General features: G+C 41.2%; 1 protein-coding gene and 1 long non-coding RNA gene across 4 annotated transcripts in view; one reads left to right on the top strand and one right to left on the bottom strand.

Moving 5' to 3' along the window:
- LOC102553338 (uncharacterized) overlaps positions 1–4,393 on the bottom strand; it is a 30,457-nt gene extending 26,064 nt beyond the window's left edge. For both annotated transcript variants that reach the window (XR_001842144.3, XR_361514.5), the window contains exons 1-2: positions 4,154–4,393; positions 2,070–2,184 (exon numbers count right to left, since the gene is read on the bottom strand). This is a non-coding gene — a long non-coding RNA (uncharacterized LOC102553338). The remainder of the gene's footprint in view (positions 1–2,069; positions 2,185–4,153) is intronic.
- The window catches only part of Slc14a2 (solute carrier family 14 member 2), a 426,972-nt gene that overhangs the window by 171,649 nt on the left and 238,203 nt on the right, over positions 1–17,120 (top strand).

Raw genomic sequence — 17,120 nt, 5'->3', positions numbered from 1 at the left:
AACAACACAGAAATGTAAAGGATCATAAGATACTAGCACAAAAAATTATGTACCAAAAAATTGGACAATCTAGAAGAAGTTGATAACTTCCTAGAAGCATAATCTATACATATTAGATCATGAAGAAACTGAATATCTAAACAGCTCATTGTTGCATAGGGAAATTGAGCTAAAACTACATATCTTCATCAAAGAATGATTTCATCGTTGAGAACTACCAAACACTTAAGAACTAATGTAAATACTTTGAATATCACTGCTGAGCTCAGACACAAAGTTTCTCAACTACATGCTGCTTGAGATTCTCAGCAGAGTATCACACAGATCATTTGTCAGAAGCAAGAAAGGAGCTCTCACATACAAGGTTGGGTCGACATTTGCAAATCAATAAAAACATTATTGTATGTAGTAACAGAATGAAGGACAAAGTGTATGACAATCTCAATAAATGGAAATAAGGCATAAAACAAAACTGTGTATTCCCTCATAATAGAATCTGTCAACAAAAACTGGGGATGGAGCTCATTGGGAGAACTCCTACAAAGCCCTGAGCTTAAACCCCACTACTACAAAAAGAAAGAATATCTCTACAAAAGATGTATAGAACAAATATTCCATAACCCAGTAAAGGGGCATATTTGACAAGCCCATAGTTGACTTCATATTCCACTGGGAAATATTAAAGGCATTTCTTTTGAAATAATAAACAAGTCAAGCTTGTTTCCACTCACCATTTCCATTTGTATCATTTGGGTGGAAATCTTTCTTGTTTATCAAGGATCCCACAGAGGAACATAAATCAACCTAAAACTATTTGCTGACAAGTCTCTCTGACCAGTTATCGGGCCGCCTGTGGATGCTTCTAGATTAACTGCGGGAATGGAGTGTGTGTACGCTGATTGCAGGGTCAGCTTTCAACATGTTTTCTTGGCTAACTTTGGTTATTGGCTTAGGGCTTTTTACATTGTCTTGCTCTTAAATGTGGGCTACAGAGTTCGTGGACACGATTAAGCTTCACATGTATCATAGTCCCTTCTCTTCCCAGAAGTAACAGCTAACTGGTAACCAAACTATACCTTCCTGGAGTTATCATCTCATTCTTTATCAAACAAAAATCTATTCCTCGTATTTAAGAACTTCCACAGTATAAAATCCATTTCCAACAAAGCATAGTTATTTCAGTGACTTTCAAGGTCTGGAATCCACTTAAACCAGCATTCTATCATTTTGGGATTGAGTAAATGGGTAAACACTGAAAAATGATAGTGCTTTAGAATTTTCCTATAGAAGGTTCTTAATGGTTACTCAACTGGAGAGCTTAAAGGTGATTTGTTCTTGAAGGTATTTCTTATAAGTGCAAGAAGGCAGGGCAGGCTTAAGCTAAATAAGAAAACAAATGATGTTTGACTTAATGGTTCTCTCTCTCCTCCACATCTCCTGGTTCCTGAGCCTAGTGTCCCATCCACATCCCTATTCAGAAGTCACGTTCTATACCACTGTAAGGAGTAAAACTATTAGACATTATTGGGTATGTTATGTACTTTGTAAAAAAAAATCACTTTCTTATTTTAACAGATGCCCAAACATTAAGCTAAAAGATAATTTTAGCAGGCACACACTCCACATCCCTCCTCTTCTTTCGAGTTTACTCTGACCTATAGTCTGCTCTGAAAACTATGAACTCCACTTTTCAATTTTTCATTCACTTTTGGAAAAGGATCTAAGGAAATAAAAGAAGTTAGTAACAGGCCCTGGAACTGTAGAAAATAGATAATCACTTACATAGTGGTTGTCTTTATTATTTGTTAGCCTATACACAAAGCCACAAACAAGGTAGATGTGATGTTCACTGGGAGAACAACCAGATCCTAGGCTAGACATTGGCATGTCCCAGTGGAATTAACAGGAGACACCTTTGTCTGTTCCACAGCCTCGGATCCAATATCCCAGCCATTAAGCAGTCTTCTTAAAATATCCAGTGAACAATTGCCTGAAGTATTTAATCACTGCCTCGAGTGCATACAGGGCTCCATGAATGGGACAATCAGAGTAGTTAAGTGATCTGGCACCTGCTAAGCTTCCGGTGGGAGAAATGCTCCATTGTCCAGTTGGCAGTGCTGTCTTCCTCACCTTGTCAGGAGGCTCATTCACTCATTCATCATTAGACGACCATTCACAGAAGGCCTGCTCGAAGCCAGGAACGTTTCCAGTAGCGTAAAGAGAGACAAAAAAAAAAATTACATCTTATTATTTAAAAGAAGTAAAGAAAAATGCATGAATCAAACGAGGTTGCATAACAAAGGCTAAGGAAGGAGGTTAGGAGGCAATTTTAGTGCAGTCAAATCCTAAAGATGCAAAGAAAATGCTACCAATTTCCACCTGCCGTAGAGCGGTCAGGATTACAGTAACTGAGTGCCACAGTCAGTATGGTTACGCTCATTTTAGAGATAAAGATGAAGTATTGAGAGGACCTAAATATCTGTTCTGGGTCTCATAGACAGTGGGATCATAGGCTAGGATTCTAACCACTCTACTGAATGACTTTCTTGGCACAGGCAGAGCGAACGACAAGTCATGCACAGAGAAGAGTAGACTTATCACCAACACCCAACCACATGCCCACCCCAGCACAAACACACAAGGCTTCCACCTACACTTGTCTGGCTGTGTACTTTTTATCTGTTTACTTCTCTTTGAACCCTATGAGTGTAGCATTTGTGACAATGACAGCCCCTGTGTTATAAAGCTGACCCCAAACTTGCTGAAAGGCTGGATCACACGCAATACCTTTAAGAAGGGGTTGCTGTAGAAGAACATATTTTTCAATGTCTCAATCCTAATGACTGTGCCTCGGGAGGAAAATATCAGGTTTTTGTAAAGGATTCTGTTGTTTGAAGCACTGAAACAAGGTTTCATTTTCGGAAGGAACGGCACACACTTATTTCTGAATCTTTATTTTTCTCTACACACTTTTATGATAAAGCTTTTCAACTCACTTCAAAAAATAACAACAATCGAAAAGTCCAACCTCTAAAGTTTTGGAGTTACACTTGTTTCCTTGTAAGAGCACAATTGTTTTCTAATAAGGTGGTTCAATCTGTTTTCTTTCCGATTATTAATGCTTGTAATTTTTTACTTCGCGTACACAATATTCAGTTTCACTGTGGTATTTTTAAAGCATAGTTTGTTTTTGCTGGTCCTCTTCTCCTCCACTATCCCTCTAAACCTCCCCCTACCTACCCTGTAACTCCTCTCATTACTCCTTAACTTCTCGTAACTTCTTCTCATAACTCCTTCTTTGGTTTTTATATCTCATGTATCCTAAAGCTCTCCCAGTGTCCTCAACACCTCTTTCCCCAGCCCCTGTGTCTACCTTTCTAGCTTCATGGCCCACCTCTACACTAACCCCATTATATACACACTTAGAAACATTCCTAGCTAGAATTCACATTAATAAAGAACACGTGATGCCTTTTGCCATTCAGAGTTACCTGGCTTAATATAATTTCCTGTTCTATCAATTCTCTTACAAATTTCATGTTTTAATAGCCAAATAAAATTATGCTATGCCAATGTCCCACATTTTCTTTATCCATTCTTATTTTTTTGATGGGCAGCTAGGCTAGTTCCACTTTCTAGCTGTTGTAAATAATGTAACAATAAACATGTATTTTCAGGCCTTTCTGCTGTAGGATACAGGCTTTGAGTATATGCCCAGGAGTGGTATGTAGTCGAGTCATTTGTTTTATTTTTTGAGAAATATCTGTACTGAATTCCATGATAGCTGGCTATACTAGTATATACAGTACACAATATATACTAGTATGCAGTATATACAGTATAGTGTATACTAGTGTGTAGTATATACAGTAGTGAATATAGGTTCCTCTTTCCCATATCCTTCATAGCAGTTGTTGTCTTTGAAATTCCATCTCAACCTAGTCAGGATGACTATAATATTATTTTATTATCATTTAATCTACTGATTCATTTAAAGCTGTCCTTACACATATGAGCTCAAGCTATATTTGAGAGGAATTAAGAGATCCTAGGAAGCCCAGGTCCTAAACATGCCTTGCTCCCATCTTCTAGTCCATGGCTAAAATTTACTAACAGTTGTCTTTGCCTCATTGAAGCCCATCTTAGCCAGAACCTGTGTAAAGGATGATGGTCCTCAACAGGAAGCTTGTGTCAGCGCATGCTTCTCTACAGAAAGGACAGTGGAGGTTTCTTGAGAGTGAGATGAGTGCTCACAACCATACTAAGCCTTCCAGCCTTTTCTACATTGTCTATGAAGCACCCCACATGTTCTCTCCTTCACCACTTCTGAGGTCTCTTGCCAGATCTACAAGCACAGAGGTCAGCATTTCCCTGATGGTCACCCTATCAGAGCAGTGGCCAATCAGAGTTATGACATCAGATCAGGAACCTTCCAAGCATTCTGATCTTGTGACCCGTCACCTCCTCACTCACCATTTGTTCCTGTCTGTGGTCCCAACACTTAGTTGGGTTTTACCAAGAAGAAAACAAGATCTGAAGTTTTATAGCTCATAGGCGATGGGAACAGAATCCAGCCTTAGGTCCAAATGTCAACAGTCTGAGCCCCTCCTCATCTGAATATCATATTCAGATCGTCCAAATTCATTCAGTCACTCTCTCTTGGGGAAATTTAAATCACATGTGGGTTTATCAATTCCCTTCCTCATCTTGCTAGAAGCATCTCATGGCCACCCTGTGCTGCGCTGATGACCATGAAGCGGAGGGTTGCGTGAAGACAATAAATTATTTGTGAAATAAAATTCCTTCCTCTTACATACCTGTCTCACTTCATTTCTTATTTGTCCTATCCTGAGCTGTCAACAGTCCTTTTACACCGCTGTCATTTTGACACTTCCTGTATCCCCAATCCCGCCTTCCTTATTCTCATATAATCTGCTGCAATGCAGGAAACTTCCAGAATTACACTTCTCAAAATCATGTGTAATTTAACACTAAGGAGACTCCAGTATGTAAAAGGGAGGCTCAGGGAAAGTAAGTACTTTCCCCAAATCACAACACCAAGGCCAGCATGGTGTAGCCTCACGACCGTAATCTCAGCGTTTGGGAGGCTGATTCAGGAGGATCATGGAATCGATGATCAGGCTGGGCTAGATAGCAAGATCTTGTCTTGAAAACCTCAAAAAAAGAACCAGTTATGAATCCATCACTTATAACCCAGTCCCTGCTACGGGCTACCTGCTTAGCATATCCTCTCCCTCCACTCATGGAATATCTTGAACAACAAGAACAGCAACGAATCTAAGCCCCAAGAGGCTCGCACCATCGAGTCTGGAGTTGGAAAGGCTATGTAGCCACAGTTATCGAACCTACGCACTGCTTGCTTGCAACCGTCCCCTGAAACCTCTCTGACAGCCAATCCAAGAGTTTTGTTTTTCTGCCTCAGTAAAAAGACTCGTCACTCAGCGTTTGCGAGAAAGCTGCTCCTATTTAGTAAGGTGGTTAATTAAGAATTAACAAGGAGCGAAAATTATTCCTTTTCCGTGTGGAAGGCTTTCAAGCATGTGGAGACCTACAAGTCTTTCCTCCAAATCTCCGTGAGGTGATTAGACCTCCCGACCACTCATCCTGCCTGTAAAGACATCGTGGTTTCCAGATCTCCTCTCAGGGCTCAGGTTCTTGGGACACCTTCGGTGTCACCAGCAGCTGCTCAGGCCCTTCAGGTGTGGCTCCAGCACGGGATACACGTGTTCAGTGTGATCAAAGCAACGCAAGGAACTTCATCATGGTCTGCGGACTGCGCTGCTGACTACAGGACTGGAGGGGTGAGGAGCAGTTGACAAACACACCTCACACAGAAGCATGAAATATTTCACTCCAAATAAATAAAGATCTGCCTTCCACTTAACTTCTAGCAAATAGCTTCATTTGTATTCCAGTTGGGCATTTCTCTTTTTCTCCTGAATTCAAATGCTTATGTTGATGGTTATTAAAAAAAAACACTCACTGCCTCTTTACCTCTTCCTCCTATACTGAGAACTCGGTGTCTTCCAGGAACCGCCGTGCTCTGACAATCCTTTCAGTGGCCATTTATTCAAGCTATTGATAAGTGAAATATTTGCTCATGACTAGTCCTACAGAATTCTAATAGACCCTTTCCATTGGTAAGAAGTTGATGACAATAATTATCATGTAAGAAAATAACCTGACTACTAGCTTATATCATTTTAGCATTAAGCCTAATGCAGGAGATGAGAAAATAGTGCTGGTTTTGTTCGTTTCCATGAAACTCCTTAGTTCCTCTAAGGGGAACTCTGAGGCTCAAGCAACTGGACATGTTTCCAGGGCATTGTGAAAGTCTACGTGAAAGAGAGGTTGGTGTTCTGAGTACCAGCTATCAAAACTGTGAGTGTGTCAAAAGTGTGTGCATGTGTATTTGTATGTGTGTATATCATACATATTATATATACATATATAAAATATAATATATAATTGTATATAATATACATATAGACATATGTATTTCTAATTTTCACAAAATTAGATCTTTTATGCACAGAAATGATTTTTTGTAGAGGAACACGAGACTCACAGAGGTTAAATGCACAGACCAGGCCCACGTAGCTTTAAGGGGAGCCAGCACTTGAATGGCATTCTTTTTAAGGTCAAAGCCTTTGTCTCTGCCACAATCTCTCCAACCTCTGTGACTCTGATTGAATATCTAGCTGAGACAGGGTTGGGTGCTAACTTTCCACCCAGACCAGATAGTGAAAACCACATTCCGAGAAGGAAGACACAATACCCTTGCTATTTCCAGGTAGTAAGTCAAGTGTCAAACTTCTCATATTGCTTCACAGATCAATGGGAAAAGTTTTAGTATAAGAGAATAGTAATTTGCAATTACTAATTAATGTGAATTTCAAAGACTCGTGCAAAAATGTTCACAGCAGCACATTCATGATAGCTAAATAGCAAAATGTCCATTGATGGATTAACCGATAAACAAAATTTCCTAATCATCTGCCAAAAGGAATTAAATCCTGACATATGCCATAGCACCACTCCTGAGTTGATGTTCTTATAGTCCATGCTGTGCCTATCCAAGCAGGCTCCCCACTCCAGACTCTAAGTAGAACTTTGGGGTGCAAGCACCTGGGCATTTTTCCAGGTCATCATGAAGGTCAGGTGGCCATCTTAAGTCCCAACTACCAAAGCTGGGAGCTGCTAAACCTGTAAGAAAGCTGGGAGCAGAACCACAGCCCTTAGAGCACTGCTATACTTTTCAGAGAGGCGGGGTTTGGAGTTTTCCCCCAGTTCTGAATCCCTTCCCAGAGTCTCATAAATATCTCAAACGTGGGAGACCCAGCTGGAGTCCATTGACAAGAAGGCCATGTGGGTGAAATGCCTTTTCCTTGGCTTCCCCTCTTGCTGGCACAGAAGAACTTGGGAAGTTTCCTGGGGGTAGCTAATTTTTCTGTTTTCTTTTCCTAACGTCACCGTGTTTGGTGGAGTTGGGGCAGGAAGAGAGAAGGAATATATAATACGTTAGGGCCTGTTTCTGCCATTGGCAGCTTTTCCCTCTATTTGCCACCGCCCACACACTCCGCACCACACAGGAATACAACTGGCAAGGCTGCGTTCAAAGTTAAAATGTTTCCGCTTGTGCTATTCTTCTTGTGGGGGGATTAGCAAATGAGGGTTGGTACCAAGAGCCAAGTGACAGACTCACGCTATACATCATCAGTGTTGGCTACAGACCAAAGGTCCCAAGACCTGGGACAACTGTCTCCCTGAATACCTTTAATGGGCATTTCACCATCAGCTGCCATTTGTATTGCAAAATGCTTTTCCCTAACAATCATTAAGGAGAAGCTCAGAATTTTTTTAAAAAAAACGTAATATAATTTTATTTAAAGCAAATCTAAATTTACAGAAGCATTAGAACAGTACTGTGACATCACAGACTTTAACCCAGAAACCCTGGTCAAATCACATCACATGTTTCAGGGATATTTGTAATAATGAATGGGACCAGACCAGAATCATGAATTGTACCCTGGCTGTCCCATTTCTGGTTTTGCAACATTGGAAACTGTCTTTCTGTCTCTTCGTTAGTTTCTTACTCTTGCTCGAGCCTTTTCTCAATTTTAAGACCGTCATGTCACAGGATGCCCTTTTACTCATGGTGATTCAATCATCCCTTGTTATCAGACTCACTTATGATTTATTTATGCATTTTATTTATCCATGTTTATTTTATTTATCCATGTGTTTGTTTATTTAAAGAGAGAAAGAAGCACCTACATGCTATGGCACATACATGCACGTATGTCAGGGGACAACTTTGTAGGGATGGCTCCCTCCCTTCACCTTCATGTGGGGCCAAAGGTCTCCTTTATTTCTGTCGCTTGACTGAATAAGCCAATTTCTGGCCTATTTCCCTGTCTCTGTTTCCCATTTCATGGCATGAATGCCAGGGCTGGGATTACAGAAGGGAGCCCATGTGTCTTGATGTTAACTTAATCTGATCACGTGATGAAGTGTGTGACAAGTTTTTTCCTATATGCTTACACATTGTATATGAGATTCTTTACGATTTTTCACTATCTCATGTCCTCTACACATTTAGATAGCTATTGGCGTCTTCTCGTAAACTATCACAATAGTTGCCAAGTGATGTCCTATTTATTGGTTGGAATGCTGCTGTGAAGAAAACTTTCCCTCCATTGTGATGCACTCCTTATGTTTATGTGGAGGAGGCTGGTACACAGGTATTTAATTTGCTCAATGACTTGGAATCTATTCTTACCAGTGTCTGTTTTGATGCTCAGATTTGTCCCTGATTTAGTTAGCTGAAGCCCCTCAAGTTAAATCCTGTGTCCTTTAACATTCTTTGAAAATCTCATTTGATCTGGAGTTTTCCACCTCACCTCTATAGTCAGCCATTTTCCCCAAAGAGTCTTCGAGTGTGTTTTGTTCTGTTTCGTTTCGCGTTTGTGGAGAATGACATTTAGGAACTAACGTCTTAGTAGAAGGAATGTTTACATGTGCTTGGCTGTTACTGTCCTGCAGACATCCCAGCTGTCAGTTTCCACCTCCTTCTGGTCTTCACTCAAATATCCCCTTCACGAAGCCTTATTGTACACACTCTTTAGAAAGTATAGCACCAACTCCATCCTGAGCCCCAACCCACCAACCCATCCCTCTCCTTTGCTCTATTCTTCACTATTACTTGTTAGGATAAATGGATATTTATTAACCATTTACTTTATTATGACCGCCCCTGAAAAAACCCACCATGGGCTCCGTGGACAGAGACGTTATTTGGCGAGCTTTGTCTTCATTAACGAGAGCTAAAGCTGCGTAGGGACAACATGAAGCATGGCCGTGGAGCAAATGGCAGGAGGCTCAAGCCCGGGACCCATGGGGGATGTTGGAAATCATCACAGAGCTTTGCAGCTCAGCCAACAAGCTTGGTCTGTTTCATGCGAACACAACACCTCATCCATGTTGTGAAGTGTGTCCTTCAAAGATCACACGGGTTACTCAAAGGAGAAGGGATAATCCTATGGAGTAAAAATGCTGGCAGGAATCCTCATTCTTCGTACAGACACCATTCTTTGTTATGGTGGCCAAAGTGGTAGTTGATGGCTTAGGTCAGTAAGAGAAGAGGTAATGGTAGGTTTTGGGAACACGGGAGATAGATGTCCTAAGACGACCAGTGATACAGCAAGGAAGAGGGAAATGTCAGGCATGATCTACAGTTGATAGTCCGAAAGACAGGGAATGTAATATGGACCTTTCTAGAGTCTAAGGTCTTCACCATCACTGTCAGCTATTGTATCTAGAAAGAGGAAATAGCACTTGGGAAGTGAATGTTTAGATAGATAAAGACTAAAATGGTAAAACTGCTACACTTTTCTAAGATCTGTCCAAACTTCCCCTCCCACCAGGGTCCCAAATTGCCCCCTGTCCAAATAAATGATGATCCAGAACAGAGGTCTCGGGCCACTACAGAGATCTCAGTGAAGGAACCCCCAAGACAGCCCATGGATACGGACTCACGTCCCAACTTCTCACCCGACACTCCCCCTTCCTTTCCTCCCACCAAAATGTTTCTTTTTGTAATTGTCTATAAAAGATTATTGTCTGCATTTTATTTAATTATTCTGTATGAAGTAATTATGAGAGAATAATCAGGGAGTTCGCTGATAATAGATGTTCATAAAGGAACACAAAAGACGCTAATAAAGGCAGAGCCAGCCCCTCAGCGCCGTCATTATTAGTTTCCCTACCTCTTTAATTTTCATACATTTTTATTGTTTGCCTGAAATTAATCGTCCGTTTCTTTCCCCAATCAGGTTTATTGCAAGTGGGCCCCTTCTAGATAGCTATACTATTTGTGTGTTTATCTGGCAAACAGCCCAATAGATCTTGTCAACACTAAAATATCTATCAGGGAGCCTGGAAGGAAAAACACAGCCAGCACTTCTCAACACTCCTAAGGCTCTTGAAAGGATCCGGCCCGCCCTACTGCCCCACCTCTGCCAGACACTTTGTGTGACACCCTTGAGAAACCCAAACTGTTGAGAAGTTTTCACAGCATGTTAGGAGCAGAAAGGTCCCTTGCATGAATGGATGGTGAAGCTATGATACGATTTAGCCAAACCCAACTGAAGTTCAGCCTTACCAATCCCGTGCGTATCCAACCTTTAATTCTAGCTTTAACTCTTGATTCTAAAACGAGAGAAAAAAAGTCTTCCTCTTGCCCGAGTAACTTTAGCATCCTCTAGCAAGATGTATTCCCTAGCTCTGGATGCCTTGATGAGACAGCTCAGATCATGTGGGTCAAATGATAGGTAATTTTCTCCATCTATTTCTGGAGGCTAGAAGCCCATGATCACAGTGCCAACAGTGATTTTTGATGAAGTCTCTTTTCCGATCTGACACATGGCAGTCTTCTTACTGTGCCTTCATGGTTTTTCCTCCACTGGAAGGGAAAGAATGATTTCTGATGTGTATTCCTCTTCCTAAAGGGGATGATGAGAGCTTAAAGTCCAGATGAGAGGCCAACTTTCTGACCTCTCCCTTTACTATGTCCTTTAGAAAGTCTGTCTCCCATGAAATCCCATTAAGAGTTAAGACATCGACATAGACATTTTGGAAGAAACAATGGATTTCACATCCCTCATTGGGTAATATACTTTCAATATGAAACTTCCCCTACATGCGCATTGCTGAAGATCTGCTCTCCAACCAGTCATGATCTTTTGAGAGGTGCTAGAAATTTTGGGAGATGAACCTGGTAGGTCTCTTGGATATACATTCTTTTTTTCCCCAGAGCTGGGGACCGAACCCAGGGCCTTGCGCTTGCTAGGCAAGCGCTCTACCACTGAGCTAAATCCCCAACCCCGGATATACATTCTTGAGGGCTGTATGTTGACCTTACGGCTTCATTGCTTTACATCCCAGCTGCCATGGAGTGAGCGGCTGTACCTAGCTATACCTTCCCTCCACAATGTTTCTGTCTTGAAACAAACCCAAAAGTAATAAGGGAGCAGTTGACTATGAACTGGAAACAGGAATTAAATCAAGTCTTTTCCCCTTTAGCCTTGTTGGTCTTCAGTATTTGTCACCGTGACAAAAACGATGAATAACAAGCAGAATAATCCAATTCTATTGTAACCCCACTAGATAAAAATGTAAGTTGGCAAAAGTAGGAATTCCTCAGACGCAACAGTGGTGCTCTCTAGCTTTGAGTCACTGGCCTACGGATGTTTCTTCTTTCCTGAACTCGCCGGATGCCCATCCTTCTAGCAAGGTAGCTGTACTGAGTATAGACAGGATCAGGGAGCAGGCGGGGGAAAACCGCATACAACCTGAACTAGTTGAACCTTGGCCTCACTCCCCTGCTCTCTGGGCAGGACCATGCTTTTGCTCCCCTTTGTATCTCCAAGGGCAGAACCAGATTCTGGCTTCTGCACCCAAGCAATCAAGCCATCCGAGGCTCTTCAGTCTGTGCAGGATTTGATCATCTGGCTTTCCTCAGTGACTCCCCAATGTAGGAGAGGTGAGGGCAGGTACAGGATAGAATGAGGCCTGTCATTGGATGAGAAGGAAGGATGGGTGGGAGAAAAGTTTGAGGAAAGAAAAGGAGACTGGAAGTAGAAAGGAGGAGACAGGAGGAGACGGAAGAGAAGCTGAGGAGAGAATATGGAGGCGGATGTTAAGATTCCACTCTGTGTATTTACAGGTTGTTATGAATGTTCTTAAGGGATGGATGTGTACAGGGCTTTGTATATTTAGGTGGGCAATTATATCTTACCAATTGGATCAGAGGTTATTGTGTTGTGTGATCTTTCTTGTGACAATTTGACTTTGGGAGAGTGTGTGGCGGCAGAGACACTGGGCCACCACGGAGTTGGGATGTGCGCTTGTGGCAAAATATCTACCAGATATCTCAGGCCACTACAGTGCCAGATCTAGTGGGGTAAAAGAAAGCCATTTTTAATAATTTTACAACAACACCCCAATACCTGGAGGGTGAAAGTCAGCTATTTAATAGAAACTTCTATGATTGTCTATACTATTTTCTCTAGCCCCAGTGTCTCCCACCCTGACAATGGGCCCCTCTCTGTCTAGGTTCTTGTCCATTTTAAATGTTTTAAAGCTTCCTCTATCCCTTAATTATCCTGCTCCCTCTGCCTGGAGTGGATATCTTTTATCTGGCTGAGCTCAGGTGTCACAACTCCCTTCTATCCTCCACGATTTAAAGCTACTCCCATTTCCTGGGATCCTGTTGATTTCTAGCTGAAGCCTTACCCCCCGGGATACAAGCATCCATTAACTCGATACCTAAAAACCTATCTATCAAATAACCTGACTGTCTAGACTAATACCCAGTCCAACAAGTATTAACGAGCCTAATTATTATGTTATAATTTTTGTAGTATACACTAGCAATGCTGGATTTCTAATCCATGAATCAAAAGCTACTTCAGAACCATAAAGAGAAGGAAGTTACTCTAGTTACTTGAAACTCCTGATTTTTCATTTGTCTGCCCATCACTAGGGAAGTGTGTCCATTGTTGTCTCCTGTTGCTATGAGAACCTTGAAGGTTCATGTGGATGGGGCATTAGCTCATGAATTTATCACATCTCCTGAGAAACCTGAGATGATATATTGCTAAGGCATGTGTCCCTCATTTCTGGTGGCCTGGTCTCCCCAAGTGAGACCCCATGTGTTTCTCTGGCATCTCTCCATGTGTCTTGTGGTCAGCCTGTTGGCATAAAGGAAGGAAACCTAACACTAGAGTTCCCACCTGGTCTTCCCCAATGTATAAGATGATTTACTGTCATTCACTTGTGTGTAGGACTGAGCACTTGAGATTGGCTCATCCATCGGGGGCTCATTTCTGGAATAAAAATGATTCACCCTATCTCAGCAGCCATTGATTTCCTGAAGTTCTTCATCTAGGGATGGGGTCTTGGTAAGTTCCCCCTACCTGAAATTCACCACGTACACCAGTCTGTTCTCACACTCACAAAGATCCATCTGCCTCTGCTTCCCCAATGCCAGGATTAAAGGTGTGTGCTACCACACCTGTTCTAAGTCAGGTTTAGGAGGACAAACACCAATGATTCTTTCCTCTCATCCCAGTCTTTTCTCACAAAGGTCACGTCTCCACTATACCTCAACCACTGGGTACCCGGGAAGACATTGCGCCTCACTTAGGACAACAACAGTAGTTATTAATCTGATCAACCTTTTAGATCACGAGATCTTTCTTGTTTTCAGGACATGATCCTAACTCTGATGTACTCTCATCTACGATGCTTCAATTAATACATGCCATGCATTGGTGGCCTTCCAATGACATGACTGCCAGCTCGAGACTGAGGATCTGATTGAGGAAACTTTAGCATAGAAGTAAATCTTACCAGTTTGCTAACATAATGCCCAATGGTCATTATGAACTTCCCCATGTTTCTTGTTTAAGCATTCCTTAACTCGGGTTGAAATATATTGGTGGAAATGAAATTGACTTTCTTTGAGCTCAGGCACTAATGCTTTCCTCTTCCCCATTAACATCCTGGCCAAGGAAATCAAGCTGGCATGTGTTTTCAGCAACCACTCCAGAGATCATTTTTCTTTCTCTCTGGGGTAACTCTAGGGAAGGAAAGCACTCAAAATATTATATTTGCCATCCCCATGCACATTCATGTCATGTAGCACCTACAATTAATGAGGTACTTGTGGGGATACGAGTCATTACAGCAAAGAATTTAATTCCATTCTTCTCCAACACACTGATTTAATCCACCTTGAGTTAAGCTGCAGCTGTAACACACCTTTGCTGAATGGAGCGCCATGAGATAACATGGTGGTGTCCGAATGACAGCAATTTTGCACATGTACATAGCAGCTTCCAGCCTCCGATCTCCAAGAGTTGATTCACACACAGTAATTGATGGCACCTCTAAGTGTTACATTAAACATTTAATTGAACAGTTAAATGTGGATTAATGAGGCCATTAATTAATACAGCAGGGAAGGCTGCAATTCTTATCTGTAGACCACAGAGACTATTTCTTCGTTGCCATGTATTTGAAACTCTATCCTGGAAGCTCAAAATTGTGAGCCTGTTGGAAATGGGGGCAAAAGTAAAAGAGTATAATAAATAGAAATGGCACACAGCTGGCAGGAAATCCAGAATTTCAAAACATAAGTTCAAAGCCAGGCTGTTAACTGCTGTGTGACTTTGTGTAAATCGCTTTACTTCTCTGACCTTGATTCTCTTGTCTGAAAATCAAATCCAGTTGGTATAAGGGGGAAATTGGGAATAATAATAGAACAAGACAGATTAAATGGGGTGGAGGGACAGAAGAACAGGGATAACTAATACAAACGGTCCATGAGAAAGCCATATGGAGACTTACTATTACAGATGCTTATGTATCATTTAAATAGAGTTACCCTATAATGAGTGCTGACAGTTCTTCTCCAAGACACCATGAGCTATCAATTAAAAAACCCAAAGCCAGGAATGGGTTACATTTTTGGAGTTAGTTTGGAGTTGTTAGTCACAAGGCTCCCAAAGACCTTCCCAAGTACTACAGACTATTGTTGTTTCTTTGTATACCCTCCGTAACTCAGTAGTAAGGTCCTATTGTTAAAGATACTGTACTGCATGCTTGAGTAATAGAACATGGAGAAGTCGCACTAGTGTCAAACTGGAAGCTTCATCCAAACTAGCTAGTTTCATGAGGCTGGAAGGTGATAATATGATACATAATTGTCAATATTACCCAGCTGTGAAGACTGAAAGTTACTTGTCTTGCCTGACAAGATAAGTCACAGGTGCAGTACTGGTTCGAATGTTCAAAGGGTAACCAACCATTTTCTAATTAGATTTAAAGCCCACTTTGCAAGATGCAACATAAGCCTGACACACCAGTAACAGAGGCAAGAAACAGTGGCTAGGTAAGTGACAGGTTCTAGGAAGAAGCCTCAACTATTATTCTGCTCAATGGACATAATATTAAACCAACTTACTTGATATTAAGCCAAATTACTTAAAAGATATTCTTACAGATTAGTATATTTCTAGCCATCATCAGAATGTTTCTTTCAGATGGTGATTATCACAGAGACCCATAGTGGATAAGCACAGAGAAAATAAGAAAGAGTAGACTGTTGAGACCTAAATAAGACACCTGTAACAAGGCTTAGGGATCATCACAGAAGGGAGTGGAAAGAACCAGAAACAATGGTCTTCAAGGATGTGGCCCCCAAGAGGCCACCTGTGATCTATCAAACAGTCTTTTTGTCCATACACATGCTGGTAGTACTCAGTGGATTCGAGGTGTTTTTTGTTCTGAGAGAGAGAGAGAGAGAGAGAGAGAGAGAGAGAGAGAGAGAGAAGAATACATGAAATATGAAATTTGAAGAGGATGATTTGGAGATAAAGAACTAAGGGATAGACCTGATCAAAATACATTATATACATATATAAATTACAAAAAATGACTAGATATTTTAATATGAGATACACTGTCCTTAAGAGTTCTTTTACTTAAGCAGTATTAGAAGCCTATGAATTTAAGCAATGGATTCTATATGTGACCCAATTACTTAAATTATTCATATTTCTGTTGCTTTCTGCTCATTAAACCCTTGGCTTAAAGCTCCATTGAGAATATATACAAGAACTTTGGACATGGATTCATAAGTGTCACCACCCATTTCCCTGCCACGGGGGACATTCTAGAAGTCAACAGATTCTTTCGATCCTCTAGTTCTTCCTTAAAATTTACATATGCTAATCTGCTGCAAAAAGCTGTCATGTGACTAAATGATATATCTCATATGAGTGCCAGAAAGGTGTGAACCTCTGGTCTCTCTACTGTTATTGTAAGCCAGGGCTGGTGACAGGTGGCTCTTGGAGCCCTCTCTTGTCTGTGGATATCCAGCTGTCTTTCTGCTTCCCTTCATGACTTTGCTGACTATCTTAGTCCTCGTCCTGGACTTTGGGTCTTTGAAAACACTTCCAAGCTTTTGGGAGCTCATTACTCTTCATTACTCAAACTATTATGAAACCCTTTTCTGACTTAAACTGCAAAGCTTCAAAGGGAACTTTCTGCCACTCACCCCAAGTCCTTAGGATCTTAAGACTCCTTAGCTAAATGAAAAGGGAAAACATTAGGTAATAGTCTGCTTGTATTCTTCCAGAATATTCCAGGGAAGTTATTAAACTTCAAGGAAACTTCATAAACCGTCAATCATAATAAACAACATCTTATTCATCCATCAGTATTTATTGGCCCCTCAGTGCAGCCAAGACTGGCACTGAGAAATGTACTCACCCAATGAATTTATTTGTGTCTGTACATTTTATGTACGTCTATATATCATTGTTCACGGATTCCATATTTGGACTTAACTTACTCAGTAACATTTATTTGTATCCTTAAAATCAATATTCCAGTATTACATCATCCCTCAGGAACATGTGTGTAGTGGTAAAATCTTTGAGTCATCCTGGTGTCAGCAAGTCCACTTGTGCTTACATAAAATTAGCACTCTGCTTCCTATATTGCAAACACGTATCTTTGTGGGGTTT

This window comes from Rattus norvegicus, chromosome 18, assembly GCF_036323735.1.
Source record: "Rattus norvegicus strain BN/NHsdMcwi chromosome 18, GRCr8, whole genome shotgun sequence".
Taxonomy (NCBI): Eukaryota; Metazoa; Chordata; class Mammalia; order Rodentia; family Muridae; genus Rattus; species Rattus norvegicus.
The sequence above is the reverse complement of the archived record's forward strand: the minus strand, read 5'-3'. Positions and strand labels throughout refer to the sequence as shown.